Here is a 16061-nt window from a genome sequence, read left to right on the forward strand (position 1 = left end):
GTTGTAGTTATTGCCGAAACCGGTTTGGCTCAGTGGATAGAGCGTCGGTCTGCGGACTGAGGGGTCCCGGGTTCGATTCCGGTCAAGGGCATGTACATTGGTTGCGGGCACATCCCCGGTGGGGGGTGTGCAGGAGGCAGCTGGTCGATGTATCTCTCTCATCGATGTTTCTAGCTCTTTATCCCTCTCCCTTTCTCTCTGTGAAAAATCAATAAAATATTTAAAAAAAAAAAAAAAAAAAAAGTTGTAGTTACCCAAGTAGGTGAAATTGGATTCCTGGGGCCCATGTGAATGTCCATTAGGAGAATGATGTCATGCATATTAACAGTTATATCAAATATGAACCCTAAATCAAGCTTTGTAAGGGTAGTCTTTAAAAATCTCTGTTGATTTGCCGTCAAGCTGCTTCTCACCTGGTAACTTGATGCAATCTGTTTCCGGATTAGCAACCACAAGAATGCATTTAGAATGATTAATGAATTAAGAGACTGAATATCCAGTCACTGGCCAGACCATGTATGACAATAGAACTCTGACCCACAGTCTCAGCAGCAATGGCCCAGAACAGTCAGGACTTGGCCGATGGCTGCCAGCTTCTCTAATGTTCACCTCCACTTCCAACTCGGGACCCAGCCATAGAAAGCCAAATGTCCTCTCCAAATCAATCACACACTAGACCGGCCTCCACCTTCCCTGTGCCACTAACCTGCAATTAGGCACACTGGAAGCCTCTCCCCCCCTGCCCCCGGCCCCCCCAATAAACCTTTCCCACTAGCATTTGAGTCTTTACTTGTACTTAAGTCTCTGCCAAACGCAAGTGATGGCTGACTCCCTTGCTATAGAAAGATCTGAATAAATAGCCTCTGTTTGTTCTCATTTGGGTGATCTTTGGTTTTCCTCCATAAAGTCTCCACAATAAAAGCCAGCTAATTGTTAATCATTTCCTTTCTTGGAACTGTTCCTGCTGGTGTTGTTAACTCTAATACCGCTGGGTGGCACCATTCACTTGTGACCTGCAACCAAAGCTTCCTCTGGGTTCCCAGACCTAGCTGAGAAGAAATGGATGGGCAGGGAAAGATGCAAAGCCCCACCTGGCTGTGCTTATCTTGTCAATGATCCAAATGATGGTGATTTTCGCATCTAGCCATGTAACAACGTTACATAGTGGGTGCCATGCAGGGCAAGTATTTGTTCAAGACCTGGAGGAAGGGGTGGGGGTAAGAAATTGGCTGCCTCTGGGATTCTATCTGCACTTTTGACATTTGGGGTAGGATAATGCTTTGTTGTGCTTGAGGGGTGTGGACAAGGGGGGAAGGGAAGCTGTCCTGTACATTGTAGGATGTTTAGCAGCATCTCTGCCTCTACCCATTGGATGCCAGAACCCCCCCCCCCCCCCCCCCCCCCCCCGCCCAATTGTGACTTTAAATGTCTTCAAACATTGTCAAATGTCTCCCAGGGAGCAAAGTTGTTCCTAGGCGAGAACCACTGGGCTCCTTGTTGAGGACAGCTCTCAGCACCCCGCTCCACACTCACTTTCTTCATAACAGAATGTCAACCCTGGCATACGCTTGCCTCAGCCTCCCGCTTTTTGGCCCCCTTGAACAAGCTCTACACTAGTGTGTCTCCAGTGGGGATGTGAGCCACCTCCACCCAAAACACCTGGAGTGCTTGTGAAACTGCAGACTCCTGGGCCACCCTGCATTAGGATCCTATGGGGAAGATTCGATGCCCCACCCCCAAGGGGATTATCAGGCAGTTTGAGAAGCACGGACCCCACTCCAGGTCCTGCTTAGTACACCTGGTCTGCAATTAGCTCCTAATTTTATGCCTGGATCTGGACATAAAAATTCTGGCCCTGGGGCATGCACATGCACAGAAAGTATCAGAATCAATACCGGGAAAGACACTAAGGGAAGAGGCTGTCGCAGGCATGCCTGCCTCTTTCCGGTTTGCTGCCATGATTTTCACATCCCTTCCTCGTGTAGACCTACTGCTACCTTCTCCCTTTCTCCTTTTGTCTCTTTAGTTGAATTGCATCCATTACTTCTTCTCAGGGGAATGTCTCCTCCTCTGGTTCCCACCTTCTGGTTTTCTAGATGGGTTGTTCTAGCACTACCCAGGTCCAGGTGCTGCTCCGGCACTAATGCCTGTGGCCCAGCAGGTCCCCTCCCTCCTACCTGAGGGGCGTGCCCTGCCAGGAGGTGAAACCCCTTCTTGCTCTGCTCTGCCCCACCACGCCGTGGCAGCTCCGCTAGTCCTGGTCCTTGAATACCTCTACTTGATCTACTTTATTATTTTTTAAAAATATATTTTAGACGAAGTGATCACAGCCAAAGACAGGCCCTTGACAGCTGGAGGAGAATGAAGGAACCCTGGGACCCGCTCCCTTCCCCCTGGGTGGCTTGAGCTTCTCCCTCCCCTTCTATCCCACAGCTCCTGGATGACATTTGATTGGGGCCAAGAACAAACCAAGGCTGGGTTTGAGGTTTGTGTGGGATGCTTGGCTTGGTTTTGTTTCTTCAGAGGGAGCCAGCCAGGGTTGTGGTGGGATGGGAAGGAACTCCTGTCCAGCCTCTAGAAGGAAAGAACGGGCTAAGGATGGGACTAGCAATATAACAACGATAAAGGGAAGGAGAAGGATGCCCATGCAAGACCAGGGGAGCTCTGCTGTTTGTCCAGATGGCTCCACAGGCTCAGATCCACGGTCAATGAGGAGGATCTTCTCCAAGGGCATGGCAAGGTGACTTTTCTCTGCTAAAATAAGTTCCTTCCTTGCTCTATCTCATCCAAATGTCAAGGGCCTAAGCACAGAAAAATGATTTCACTCCCCATGCCAGCTTTCTAGATAAAATCATCATCATAAAATAACCCAACCTGTCATCCATCATCTACTGTGTGTATGCCTTTCAACTACATACCAGCAGGCAAGTGGCAATGAGATAGAAGCAGGTTGCTAGCAAAGGGCCAAGAAGGAATGGAAAACAGTGACCTAAGCAGGGGTACCTGGTCTCTAGAGAAGAGGGTCGGTTATGCCTGAAGAACTGCACTGTCTGCACCTTCCAGAGGGGGCAGCAAAACCAGGACCAGGATTGAATGCTGAGCCAGAAATCTTTCTCCAGAGCCAGTGGGTGTGGGTGGCACTGGGCAGAGCCATTGCGCTTAGGCATCCTGGTCTAACAAAAGAACTTGGCTTCTGCCAGACGGCCGGAGTCCATGTGACCTCAAATAAGGTACATAACCTCTTGGAACTTGGCTTTTCCACCCATAAAATGGTAGGGATAATATTTCCTTGCTCAAATGTGTGGGGAGGATTACACGACATGACGTGTAAAGTCCTGGAAGCAAAAGGCCCTGGACCTAAAAGGGGTGGCAGAACAGGGAAGCTCAATTCTAATAGGGGAGAAGAGAAACTGTCTGCTCCCACTTCGAACCCTGAGCACTCTGTGCTTCTGGAAAGAAAGGAAATTAAGCAGACGCTAACAGAGAGCGCCCCTAGGGGCTAGACCTGGGACAACACCCTCTACTTGATCTACTTTATTATTTTTTAAATATATTTTATTGATTTCAGAGAGGAAGGGAGAGGGAGAGAGAGAAAACATCAATGATGAGAGAGAATCATTGTCGGCTGCCTCCCGCAGGGCCTCTAGTGGGGATCGAGCCCGAAACCCAGGCATATGCCCTTGACCAGAATTGAACCCCGGACCCTTCAGTTCCCAGGCCAACGCTCTATCCACTGAGCTAAACCAGCAAGGGCTATTTGATCTACTTTAATCCCCACAACGGGAGGAGGTCCTAGCCGTTACATATTTGCACCTTATAGATGAGGAAACTGAGGGGGAGATGTGAAGCAACCTGCTCTAGAACTGGATTTGGCCTTCTGACCCTGAGCCCATGCTCCTCAGCAGGACGCTGAAGGAAGAGGAGGGAGGGTGGTGAGAGATGTTCTGCAGAGCTCCATGGCTGTGCTGGGTGGAAAAGGCAGGGTTTAAGGTCAAGAACAATTGCCCTAGCCTGGCTGGCGTGGCTCAGTGGTTGAGCGTCGACCTATGAACCAGGAGGTCATGGTTCAATTCCTGGTCAGGGAACATGCCTGGGTTGCGGGCTTGATCCCTAGTATGGGGCATGCAGGAGGCAACCAATCAGTGATTCTCTCTCATCATTGATGTTTCTGTCTCTTCCTCCCTCTCCCTTCCTCTCTGAAATCAGTAAAAATATATTTTAAAAAAATAAAAAAGAACAATTGCCCTAGTCGATTTGGCTCAGTGGATAGAGCATCAGCCCATGGGCTGAAGGGTCTTGGGTTCGATTCCAGTCAAGGGCATGTACCTGGGCTGCAGGCTCGATCCCTGACCCTGGTTGGGGCACCTCCACGTGGGAGGCAACCAATCAATGTGTCTCTCTCACATCCATGTTTCTTTTTCTGTCTCCCCTTCCATTCTCTAAAAATTAATGGAGGAAAATATCCTCAAGTGAGGATTAACAACAACAACAAAAAGAACAATCAACTCTTTCCCCCTCCTCCCACTCACAGCTTTCCTGACTTGAGGCCAGGCACTGTCTCCTACCCTGGTTTGAGAGGGTCTTCCAGGCCCCAGTGCACAGCCCACAGCCCCTACCCTGGAGGGCTACCCTTCCCTTGGGAGCTAGAGAGCCAGCCTTGGGGGAGACCAGGGGTAGCATCAGCTGGCAAAGCTCCAGGGAGCCAGCAGGGCAGGACCACACAGGAAAGAAGGGAAGGGAGTCATGTGTGGGTGCCCTGCCACGGTGACATACTCCTCGGATGACCCAGGGAGCCCTGAGGAACGGTGGAGCTGGGGCCTGGAACAAGCAGGCAAGGGTGGAAACTTGCAAAACACAGGCGTCAGCATCACTCATTAGAGTCTGAACTGAGGCAGGAGTATTTTTCTAAAACAATCTAGTATCCAGAATTTAGAAATGAAGGAACAGCCACCTGCCACCAAGAAGTTGCCACTAAGGGCCTCCCTAGCCTCCTCTCTGGCCTGTCCACCTGAGATGTGACTGGCAGTTTGGAAGCCACAGTTGAAGGTGATCGGCCTGTTTTGTGCATTGGGTTCCCGGAGACAGCCACTTGGGCTTCCAGCTCAGTTGTTCTCCATCTGCCATTTTCTCCATTTTGCCAATTTGCCTCCTGACACCCAGGACCATGAGAGTAATTAACTCTCAAGAAGCCAAGTGTCTGGTCCTTTAATATATATATATATATTATTATATATATATTATTGATTTCAGGGAGGAAAGGAGAGATAGATAGAAACATCAATGATGAGAGAGAATCATTGATCGGCCACCTCCTGCACGCCCCACACTGGGGATTAAGCCCAAACCCGTGAATCCATCCTGGGACCCTTCAGACAGCAGGCCGATGCTCTGAGCCAAACCAGTTAGGGCTCTGGTCTTTTTTAAGAAAGTGAAAACTTACTGAATGATACTTCAGCAAACAAAACAATAACTTAAATGCTTACACTTTTTAAAAAAACCACTCGAACCCGTTGTCCTCAGCATAAAATGCCCAGCGCATCTGCACGTGTACTTCGTGGTGGGCAGTCCTAAGTCTTGCGACCTGTGCTCCTCGGTTGTCCTACGCCAGTGGCGGCAGCGCGGACTAGCAAGTCCTTTCTCCGCTGGGAAGCTTTTCCTGACTTCCCTCCTCGCCGGGCTTGTGACCTTGTTTGTGCCCGGCGCTCAGGAACCTGTGTTATGGTGGTCGGTGCCCTAGCCAGACTGCCCGTTGCAGGGGACAAGGTGGTGTCTGACTCCCTAGGGTGCCCCCACCTCCATACACGCATTGAACGTCTGGAGTGAACTGAAGGCGGGAAGTGTCGCCGCCCCCTCCGCGCATCTATTTCTAGGTCTCAGCCCTGGGCCGGGGGAGACGCAGAACGCCGTTCGGCGGTCTCCAGCGAGGAAAGGGTTAAGCCGCCCTCTCCCCACCCCCCAAAAAAAGGCGAGGGGAAGAGTCCGGCAGAAGGTCCTGTTTACGGCAGCTGCCGGAGTCCCCGCGGCCCTGGGAGAGGCGTTGCCGTGGCTACGGGCCGGGCGCCCGCCAGCTGCGGATGAGCTCACTGGAGCGGCGGGGGCGCGGGGCGGGACGGCGGGCGCGCGGCAGGCGCTGAGCCGCGGGGCGGACGCGAAGGGGGACGCGGCTGCGGGCCGAGCCCGCCTTCACTCGCCCACGGCCGCGGCGGGGCGGCGGCGACGCGAGCGCAGGGAGCTCCGCTCTCCCGGAGAGGCCCGGCGGATCCCAGGGCGGAGGGCGGAGGGCCATGGCGCCCTGGGCCCCCGCCGCCTGCAGCCCCCGCCCACCCGGGCGCGGGGAGCTGCGCCTCGGAGCCAGCGGAGCCGCGGCCCGCCCGGAGGAGGTAGGACCGGGCCGGGGGACGGTGGAGGGGACGCGCTGGGGGACCGAGGACCGAGGAGGGGACGCGCCCGGGGAAAGGGAGGAGACGGCTGGAGCTGCCTCAACCCGGAGCTGGAAAGGGGCTGTTTGCAGACCACGGACTGGGTTTCTTTCCCTTGTGCGGACGTGGGGACCGAGGCGCTGCAGCCCGACCTGCAGGACGTGAGCGAAGTGCTGTCCAGACGTCCTAACGAGGCTGGGGTGACTTCCAGGGCCCAGCCGGGAAGTCGCCGTCCCGCGCGCCTCGAAAACCTGCACAAACTGGGCAGAGCCCCCTCCTTTCTCCCAGTGCTGGGTCCCAGGGAGCGAGAGCGAGTGAGAGAGAGAGAAGGGGGGGGGGGGGATTGAGCAGCCAACCCTCCCTCGCTGTAGTCAGAATTTGCAGTCTTGGGAGAGCAGTAAGGAAAAGACGATGGAATGATCATCTTTCTCCCACTTTTCCCCTAAGGATGGAGTTGGGAGCCCATGGAGGGGGGGAGGGGAGTCTCAACGCAGGACGGAATGATATTTAGGAGTGTCACAGAGGACGATTCAAACCGCCGAGAACAGCCAGATCTCAGCTGGGGAATCCTGGAATGAAGGGAGGGTGGGGAAGTTGGGCACTGCCCTCCATGGGGGCACAGATGGGGCCAGGGAAGTGCGGTGACTGCTTTAACCGGCTGGTGCTGGGAAAGGAGCGCTCTGGCTGGTGATGAGACGTGCTTCAGGGCTGTGACTTCTCTAATGCTGTAAAGTACACAGTAATACTCGTAATGGCCCCCGGAAATAGGGTTATAGTAGGCACTCCCCAGTAATTTTGTTATTAAACTCTTACACCCTCGGTGGTTACTACATAAAAGAAAAGAACAAAATCCTTTCTGCTTTCGTTGTCAGATACCAGACACACCAAAGGAATGGAGTAGAACACCTTTAGGGTATCTGCCTGGGATGGAGCAGAATTCTGCCAGAATTCAAGGGCAAACAGAGGCTGTTTTTGAGGAAGGGTAGTGAAGAGGCTGCGGGAGGGGCTGGCCTACAGTCCTTTTGTTCCAGAAGATTTGAATCCTGTCTGTGTCGAACATTCATTGACTTAACATTTCTGTGTGCTAGGCCTTAAGGACACAGTGATAAATATCTCCCTTCCTTCCAGGAACTCACCATCCTAGCTGGATAGTCAGACAAAACATTAAAACCAGTTCTGGTCGCTGGCCTGGCTGTGAGTGCTGCATGCCAGGACAACCCAGGGCAGGGCCACCCAGCTCAGGAGGCCCACAGAGTAGGTACTGTCGGGGCTGAGCCCTGAAAACCTCTTCACCAAGCAAACAAATCTGGGGAGGTGGTTCCAGGCTGAGGAAACTGGCATGGGCAAAGTCACCGAGAGGGAGGGAGGGGGACAGGCAAGTGTGGGAAGAATTCTTGTAGTGTAGTGTAGTGATGGGCTAATCGAGAGATAAAGGTTGCTGAAACCGGTTTGGCTCAGTGGATAGAGCGTCAGCCTGCGGACTCAAGGGTCCTGGGTTCGATTCCGGTCAAGAGCATGTACCTTGGTTGCGGGCACATCCCCAGTAGGGGCTATGCAGGAGGCAGCTGGTCGATGTTTCTCTCTCATCAATGTTTCTGGCTCTCTATCCCTCTCCCTTCCTCTCTGTGAAAAATCAATAAAATATATTAAAAAAAAAAAAAAAGAGGTAGAATGTGGTGACAGGCTTGGACACAGGGCGAGATCGCTTAGACTAAAACTCAGTGTGGAAAAGTCCAGGAGAAAACACAGCAAACCAAAAAATGGATATTTTGAATGGCCTGAATTTAGCAGATCACAACACTTGGACAATGAATTTGGCTCTAACTTTTCTGGCAGCATAGAGACAAACAAAAATACACTGGATTGCACAGTTTTGGATTTGGGACAACAGAAAGCATACAAATTAATTTTCAGAACAAAATTTTTTCTGTAATTTTTTCAACTGAGAATTTGTCATGTAGTAAAGACTAAAGAGTGGCACAGAAAAATGTATTCCTGCCCAGCTGGCGTGGCTCAGTGGTTGAGCGTTGACCTGTGAACCACGAGGTCATGGTTCAATTTCCGGTCAGGGCACATGCCCAGGTTGTGGGATTGATCCCCAGTGTGGGGAGTGCAGGAGGCAGCCAATCGAGGATTCTTTCTCATCACTGATGTTTCTGTCTCTCTCCTTCTTCCTTCCTCTCTGAAGTCAAGTCACCGAGAAGGAGGGAGCGGGAAAATAAAATTCCACATGACTATCTTTCTATACCATCTCCCTGTAATGGCTGGGGACATACTGCATTTCTGTGGGGGACTGAGTGTCAGCTCAGGCTTGAGGGCAGTGAGGGCCCTGGGAATCCTATATGGAGGAGCCATGGTCCCTCAAATGTAGGAAGAAGTGGCATCTGCTTCGAGGAATATGGAGAGCAAAGCACCCAGGATGCCCAACCCTGCGGGTGAAGCAGGCACGTTATAATATGGCTCCTGGGTAGGTGGGCTGAGACTCCGGTCTGGAGAAGGAGCCACACAGGGCAAGTGTGTTGGGACAGCATCTGGCAGTCCTGACCAAAGGGAGATGGGGAGAGGGCACAGCATTTGAGGATTCCATTCAGAGGGACGAGTCCACTTCTCCAAGTGGTCCAGGTCTTCCCGCCCTCAGACCTGAGGTTAAGCCTGCTTCTCGGGGGTGGGGAAAGGGTGAGACTCAGGAGACCAGAGATCCACTCGGAGAGAGGCCAGGGAGGGTGGAATCTTGTTTGCTGCAACACAAGGAATGTTATAGAAGAACGAGGAATTCCAGCTAAGAGCTCACAAGTTCCGCAGACCCAGCCACAAATCTCCCAGCCAGGTCCTTCTCTATGGTTTCTGCACAAGAGACACACCAGCAGAATCTACGTTAGTGTGTTCCTAATGTGCCTTTTAGTCTAAAGTTTAAACCATTTCTTGCCAATAATAGATGCCTTAAATTAACATTGAGGTATGAGAGAGAGTCTACTGTTCTCCCCCCTCCCCCATCACATTTCTTAACTTTTTAAAAAAATTTCTTTATTAATTAAGGTATTACATGTGTCCTTATTCCCCCATTACCCTTAACCCCTTAACATTTTAATTAGAGGTGCCCTGTAATAACGATGCCGGGGCCCCACCCTAGACCAAGTAAATCAAAATATCTGAGAATGGGCCCTGCTCATCAGGACTTTTGAAAGGTCTCAGGTGATTTTAAGGTATGGCCAAGTTTGAGAGTAGCTGCTTTAACAATCACCTAGAGGGCTCATTAGAGCAGGGGACAAAAACAAAGATCCCATAGAATTTTAAATTAGGAAGCCTGTTACTCGTATTGAAATCAACTGCCTAATCAGCCTTCAACATCAAGATCTAAAGCCACCTGAACAGGTACAGATAAGGAGGCTGATAACAGACACATTTATGGGAAGCTGTGTGTGTGTGTGTGTGTGTGTGTGTGTGTGTGTGTGTGTGTAGCATTTTTAGGACAGAAACTCTCAAAGGATAATGACAAGGCTTCTGCTGTTCCATCTGTCTGGTCTAATACTGTTGTATGCAGTGCAGCCCCGCAGTCTTTCTCTTGTCCTCAACCTTTCTTAAGTGCTGAGCCTCCGACCCATGGGTTCTTTCCACTTCCCTCCTGATATTCAAGTGTATTTGTTCTCTGACCCACGGCTTCTAAATTGGAAAGAAGCTAGAAGAATTAGTTTGCAATTTAACATTTGTAAAGTCTCAGTCGGAAGGAATGAACCTTGCCTGGCCAGTGTGACTCAGTGGTTGAGCGTCAACCTATGAACCAGGAAGGAGGTCATAGTTCAATTCCCAGTCAGTAGGGGTCGTGCAGGAGACAGCTGATTAATGATTCTCTCTCATCATTGATGTTTCTCTCTCTCTCCCTCTCCCTTCCTTTCTGAAATCACTAAAAAAAAAAAATGTTTTTTTAAAAAAGAAGGAATGAGTCTATAAGGGTTGAATTTTAGCAACTCCGACAAGATAATCGAAAAGGTATTTTGGAGGTTAGAGCCTTTCCCCAGAACCTTCAAATATACCTCGAAGGTAGCTGCTGCTTTGGCTATGGGCAAAGTTGATTCAGCCTCCCTTACTGTTTCAGGAACCTCAACCCCTTCTTTTTTGCCTCCCAAGTGACCACGGCTGACCCCTGCTTGTGCCGTGTGTCACACACCGGTCTGTGTCCAGGCATGGATCCTTCTTTCTCCACCAGAACCAGGCAGCCTCCACACGTATCCCAGGCTCTCTTTGAATCCCCCACACTGGCTACCTAACAGAAAGATTCACAGGCACTTCTTTCCCTTTAATTACAGGAGGCAGCCAAAACCGGTTTGGCTCAGTGGATAGAGCGTCGGCCTGCGGACTGAAAGGTCCCAGGTTCGATTCCGGTTGGGGGCATGTACCTTGGTTGCGGGCACACCCCCAGTAGGGGGTGTGCAGGAGGCAGCTGGTCGGTGATTCTCTCTCATCGATGTTTCTAACTCTCTATCCCTCTCTCTTCCTCTCTGTAAAAAATCAATAAAATATATTAAAAATAATAATAATAATTACAGGAGGCAGGTCAGTGCTTGGAACTGAGTCAAGTGATTAACACAGTTTTCTACACTTGATGGCCAAAAGACAGCAATATATCAGGAAGCAATATACCTGACTATCTTTTCCCCTTGGGTTAAAATCATGGTCTGATTTGGGCAAAAAGTTAGCCCAAATAACTGTTTGTCTAGAAGTTAAGCTCTTTGCCAGCTGGAGCCCAGAGTTGCTTTGTCTTTGGTCTCCCTTTGGCATTTTTGTGCTGGGCGTACAGTTGGCTAAAAGAGAGGTAAGCCCGATACCCCCTTTCCTAACTGGCTGAACTACCAAAAACCAAGTTATCAGTTTTTTCCTGGCCTTAGGGAAGGAAGGGGTGAGTCACCCTCACAGCAAGCTCAGGAAAGAGGTTAGCTTCCCGCAGCAGTGGGAAATCTGGAGTGTCCATGCTGCCTTCCAATGTGAGAGTGAGATGGAGCTGGAAAGTGGGGCCAGGACAGGAGGCCTTGACCATAACCATGACCGTTCTTCCATGGTACCCAGGCCTCCCATGGGCTGTGTGTCTTATCAGGAGGGTTTGTCAGACCAGTTCAAACAGAGAAGCAAATGTATTTTGTTTTATTATTTTCTTTAAAAGTATATTTAAGATTTTAAAGATTACTTCTCTATGCATATTTTTTATATACATATCTATATCATAAAAGACCTGTGGTCATGACGCCGTAATGGCGTCGCAACCAAATGAGCAGTGGCTCTCGAAGCATGTGGGCAGGGCGCTGGCAGCGTCTGCTGAGTGTGCGAGGCGCAGCGGGGCGACGGACATGGCCCTGATGGCAGGCTAGGCCTAGGGGACCCTACATGCGCACAATTTAATCATGCGCTGGGCCTCTAGCAGTTACATGTAAACTATGAAAGTTATGTTTGTATTGAACAGTATTTTGTGGGAGTAATTCCATGTGATACATACATAGTCCTCTCCTTCTTAAGAACTGCCTAGTGTTTCTTTGCATGGATTGACTTCATTTGTTTAACAAACTATCTACAGGGTGTTCCCCAAAAATGTATATGCACTTTGAATGATTCTAAAGTCAGTGTTTATTAACATGCAGGTCATCTTCAAAACTTAAAAGAATCTACAGAAATGAATAAATTTTTTTGACAACACTTGTTTTCAGACAGATGACCATTCTGATTCAGGCACTGCTGATAGCACAAAGCAATAGAATTGTAAACATCAAGAATCATTTTGCTCGGTATTTGTGTGCCCTCAATTAGTTGACTGTTGTCAATTTTGTACTGTATCTTATATGTGTCCCCATAAAAAAAAAAAAGCCTAGCCTGGCTGGCGTGGCTCAGGGGTTGAGCATTGACCTATAAACCAGGAGGTCATGGTTCGATTCCCGGTCAGGGCACATGCCCAGATTGCAGGCTTGATCCTCAGTGTGGGGCATGCAGGAGGCAACCAGTCAATGATTCTCTTTCATCATTGATGTTTCTATCTCTCTCCCTCTCCCTTTCTCTCTGAAATCAATAAAAAAATATATTTTTTAAAAGTCTAGTGACACTTTAGGGTAAATTTTCTTTGTTCAAAGTTTAGTCTGGCTTCACCCATTATTTCAAATCAGTTAAACCTGAAAAGAGTGAGATATTTATGAGCAATTGGTCGTTTCTGATTTTAGCCACCAGAAATACTCTCTGGAACTTATTCCATTATTTCTGTAAGTTAAATTCCCAGAAGTGGAATTGCTAGATTAAAATAGATTTCAAAGCCAAATGCATGTTGAATATATTTGTGCCCAGTGATGAATATTTTAAAAATGAGATTCTGATACCCAGTTATTTATTTATTTTTTTTAAATATATTTTTATTGACTTGAGAGATAAAGGGCTGGAGAGAGAGATAGAAATATCAGTGATGAGAGAATCATTAATTGGCTCCTCCTGCATGTCCCCTGTTGGGGATCGAACCAGCAACCTGGGCATGTGCCCTTGACTGGAATTGAACCTGGGACCCTTCAGTCCATAGGCCAACACTATCCACTGAGCCAAACCAGCTAGGGCCTGATAGCCAGTTTTTTTAAAAATTGTAAAATTATTCCCGCTCTCTTCCCCAATCCACATTCCCACTCTAGTTCCCCACTGAATTTACTATGAATTTCTATTTAAGTTGATAATGAAAATTAAAATTCATATTGTGGCACATTCAAAGAGGCAATCTCTTATTTTGAGTTTTGTTATGGCAAAAAAGGCAACATGTTAAAATTAGAATTCCTAAGTTTTTGTTTTATGGATTGTCACCCAACAGATTGCCCAGTTTTATCTCTTGCTGTTGGTTTCGTGTTCCCATAACCTTGATCCCACATCACCACGATTCCAAATATGGTGTAGGCTGAAAACTGGGGTTGGTGGGTAACTTACCCACAAGAGCCAACCCAGTGGAATAATCTAAAGTGCCTCCTTTTTCTTTCATACTTTCTCCTTTCTCCATAAGGAAGATGTAAGCAAGACTGAATTTGATTTAGCACTAAGTTCTGTGCAAATCCACTGTGGGTAATAGCTAGGGCAGCCATGTACTAGTATACACACTGGGACACTGAATGGTAAGTGATCCAGATGCACTGATACAGGCAGACATGATTTTGAACCATCCTCTGTTAATCCTCACCAGAGGATAGTTTCTCAATTGCTTTTCAGAGACTGGGAGGGTGGGAAGGTGGGGAAGAGAGAGAGAAAGAGAGAGGAGAGAAACATCGATGTGAGAGACGTGTGGACTGCTCGGCTCCTGCCCTTGACCAGGAACTTGCAACCCAAATATGTGCCCTTGACCAGGAATCAAGCCCGAGACCCTTTGGTGTGCAGGCCAACACTCCACCCACTGAGCCACACAGGCTAGACACCCCCCAGCCTTTTTTTTTTTTTTAAATATATTTCTTTATTGATTTCAGAGAGGAAAGGAGAGGGAGAGAGAGAAACATCAATGAGAGAATCATTGATTGGCTGCCTCCTGCATGCCCCCCTCCCCACTGGGGATCAAGCCCACAACCTGGGCATGTGCCCTTGGCTGGAATCGAACCCAGGACCCTCCAGTCCGTAGGCCGACGCTCTAGCCACTGAGCCAAACCAGCTAGCCGTCCCGCCCCCCCCCCCCCCCAGCCTTTCTTAGCCTCCCTAGAGTAGAGGCCTGAACCCAGGGAAGGAAGTGGGTCAGGTGGATGCCCGGTGCTGCGTGTGAACTGCTCGTCCCCACTGAGTGAGTCAGAGAAGGGTACTGCTGTCCCTGCCACCATGGAAAAAATAACAACTGACTGCCTCTTCCCAGCAAATTGGAACCATTAGAACAGGACGCCTCTGTGATCTTATTTGTGCTTCTCACATCCTTGGGAAGTACAGGCTCGACCTCCTCAGATGACCAAGCAGAGGCATTTGTATGGGATCATGCAGCAAATTAGGGTTAAAATGGACCATCAAGGGAGAATTGAGTTGGGGGAGAGGCTGTAGAGCTCTGATTTGGTCACTGGACAGGAGCACTGGGCTGCCTGAGACACAGAACGTGCGTCCCCTGCAGCTGGAGAGGGACCAGTTTCTCAGCCACAGGCTTGGTCAGGGTGGTGGTGGGAAGGCGCAGGACGGTCCCACAGCAGCTGGCCAGTGCTCCGGCTTCTGCCAGGCGGTGTCTCCAGCTCTCTGGGGCTCAGTGATTCTCTACTTAATACTCTGAGCTGTGGGTGAGACTGGTTCAGATTTGGAATGAAGTGTATGGTCATCCAACCCCAAGCATGACTGACTCCCTGGCATCTTGTGGCGACTGTCATCCTTTACATCTGGTCCATTTCATCATCTGTTGGTGACAATCAACAGACACACATAAGCTCCCAGGACATCAAAAGGGGCCAGTGCTCTCTGTTTACCCTCCAGCTGTGCTGGTGCATCTACTGGGGTGGGAAAATATCAAAGAGGAGAGAGCTAGATGCTTCCCAAAACCACGAGACTTGGTGAGTCCGGCACTGTAGAGACAGTGCCCAGAGAGCTTTTAGTCCAGGTTCTCCTTTCACCCTGAACAACAGGGCCACCTAGGTCCTGGGACATAGAGGAGAGAGATGGGGACAAGGGCCAGAGAGGCTGCTCCTAGGCACACACACAACCACGGGCTCAGACTGCCAGTTGACGGAAAGAAACTAGGAGGATGCTGCTTTCAGGATGGGGAGATAGAGCAACTGGAAGAGCCAGCCCCCTGAGGCAGGTCTTCAGGTTCTTCTCACATCCCTGGAATCTGGCTTTCATCCCTACCATCTGCTGAGACCTTATCCCAAGTTACTACTGCTGCATCTAGTGGCCAGTTGGCTGTTCTCATTGTTCTTGAGCTCCACAATGTAAGCAGATCAAGGGTGATGTAAAACTGGCTCTGATGCTGAAATGCTTCCTGAGCACCTTACTGTCCCACCTTCCTGGGACCTGCTAGACCTCCCACCAGGATTCAGCCATTAGAGGATTAACAATAAGGCCATTCTGATTGGCTGATGTCCAAGCCACACCTTTGTTAAGTATTTTGAATATTGCCCCATCTGAGACACCATCTGTTTTGGTTGTCCTAATTGTCTTAAAAAAGAGAGAGATCTTCACTGATTCTTTTTCTTTTCTTTATTTCACTCAAAATGTGTTAACTTTTTTTGAGATACATATATATATATATATATATATATATATAATCTAATAATAGACAAATATGCAAATTGACCACACCTTCGCTACACCTAAGCCACGCCCACCAGCCAATCAGTGAGTATGCAAATTATCCCAACAAAGATGGCGGCTATTTGCATATCAAGACAGCCTCGAAAGAAGCCAAGAGCTGCAGAAGGGAGTAAAGCATCGAAGCAAGCAAGCCGGGGGCGGGGGGGAGGATAAGGGAGGAGCAAAGTCAGGGCCGGGGGAGAAGGGAAAAGCAGGTGGGCTGGAGGATAAGGCGGGGCGGGCGACAAGGGCGGGGCAGAGGCGGGGCCGGGGGCGAAGGGAAACGCGGGCGGGCTGGAGGAGAAGGTGAGGCGGGCGACAAGGGAGGAGCGGAGGCGGGGTAGAGTGCAGCAGGAAATCCTATTGCAGGATTTTTCCTGCAACGGGAAAGCT

At 49.6% G+C, this 16061-nt stretch overlaps 1 protein-coding gene across 1 annotated transcript in view; it reads left to right on the forward strand.

Moving 5' to 3' along the window:
- Nucleotides 1-6339: 6339 nt before the first annotated feature.
- Nucleotides 6340-16061, forward strand: part of DENND2A (DENN domain containing 2A) — a 74696-nt gene continuing 64974 nt past the window's right edge. The window contains exon 1 of the mRNA XM_054726103.1: nucleotides 6340-6380. The gene's annotated coding sequence lies outside the window, so the exon portion shown is untranslated. The remainder of the gene's footprint in view (nucleotides 6381-16061) is intronic.

This window comes from Eptesicus fuscus, chromosome 14, assembly GCF_027574615.1.
Source record: "Eptesicus fuscus isolate TK198812 chromosome 14, DD_ASM_mEF_20220401, whole genome shotgun sequence".
NCBI classification, from domain to species: Eukaryota; Metazoa; Chordata; class Mammalia; order Chiroptera; family Vespertilionidae; genus Eptesicus; species Eptesicus fuscus.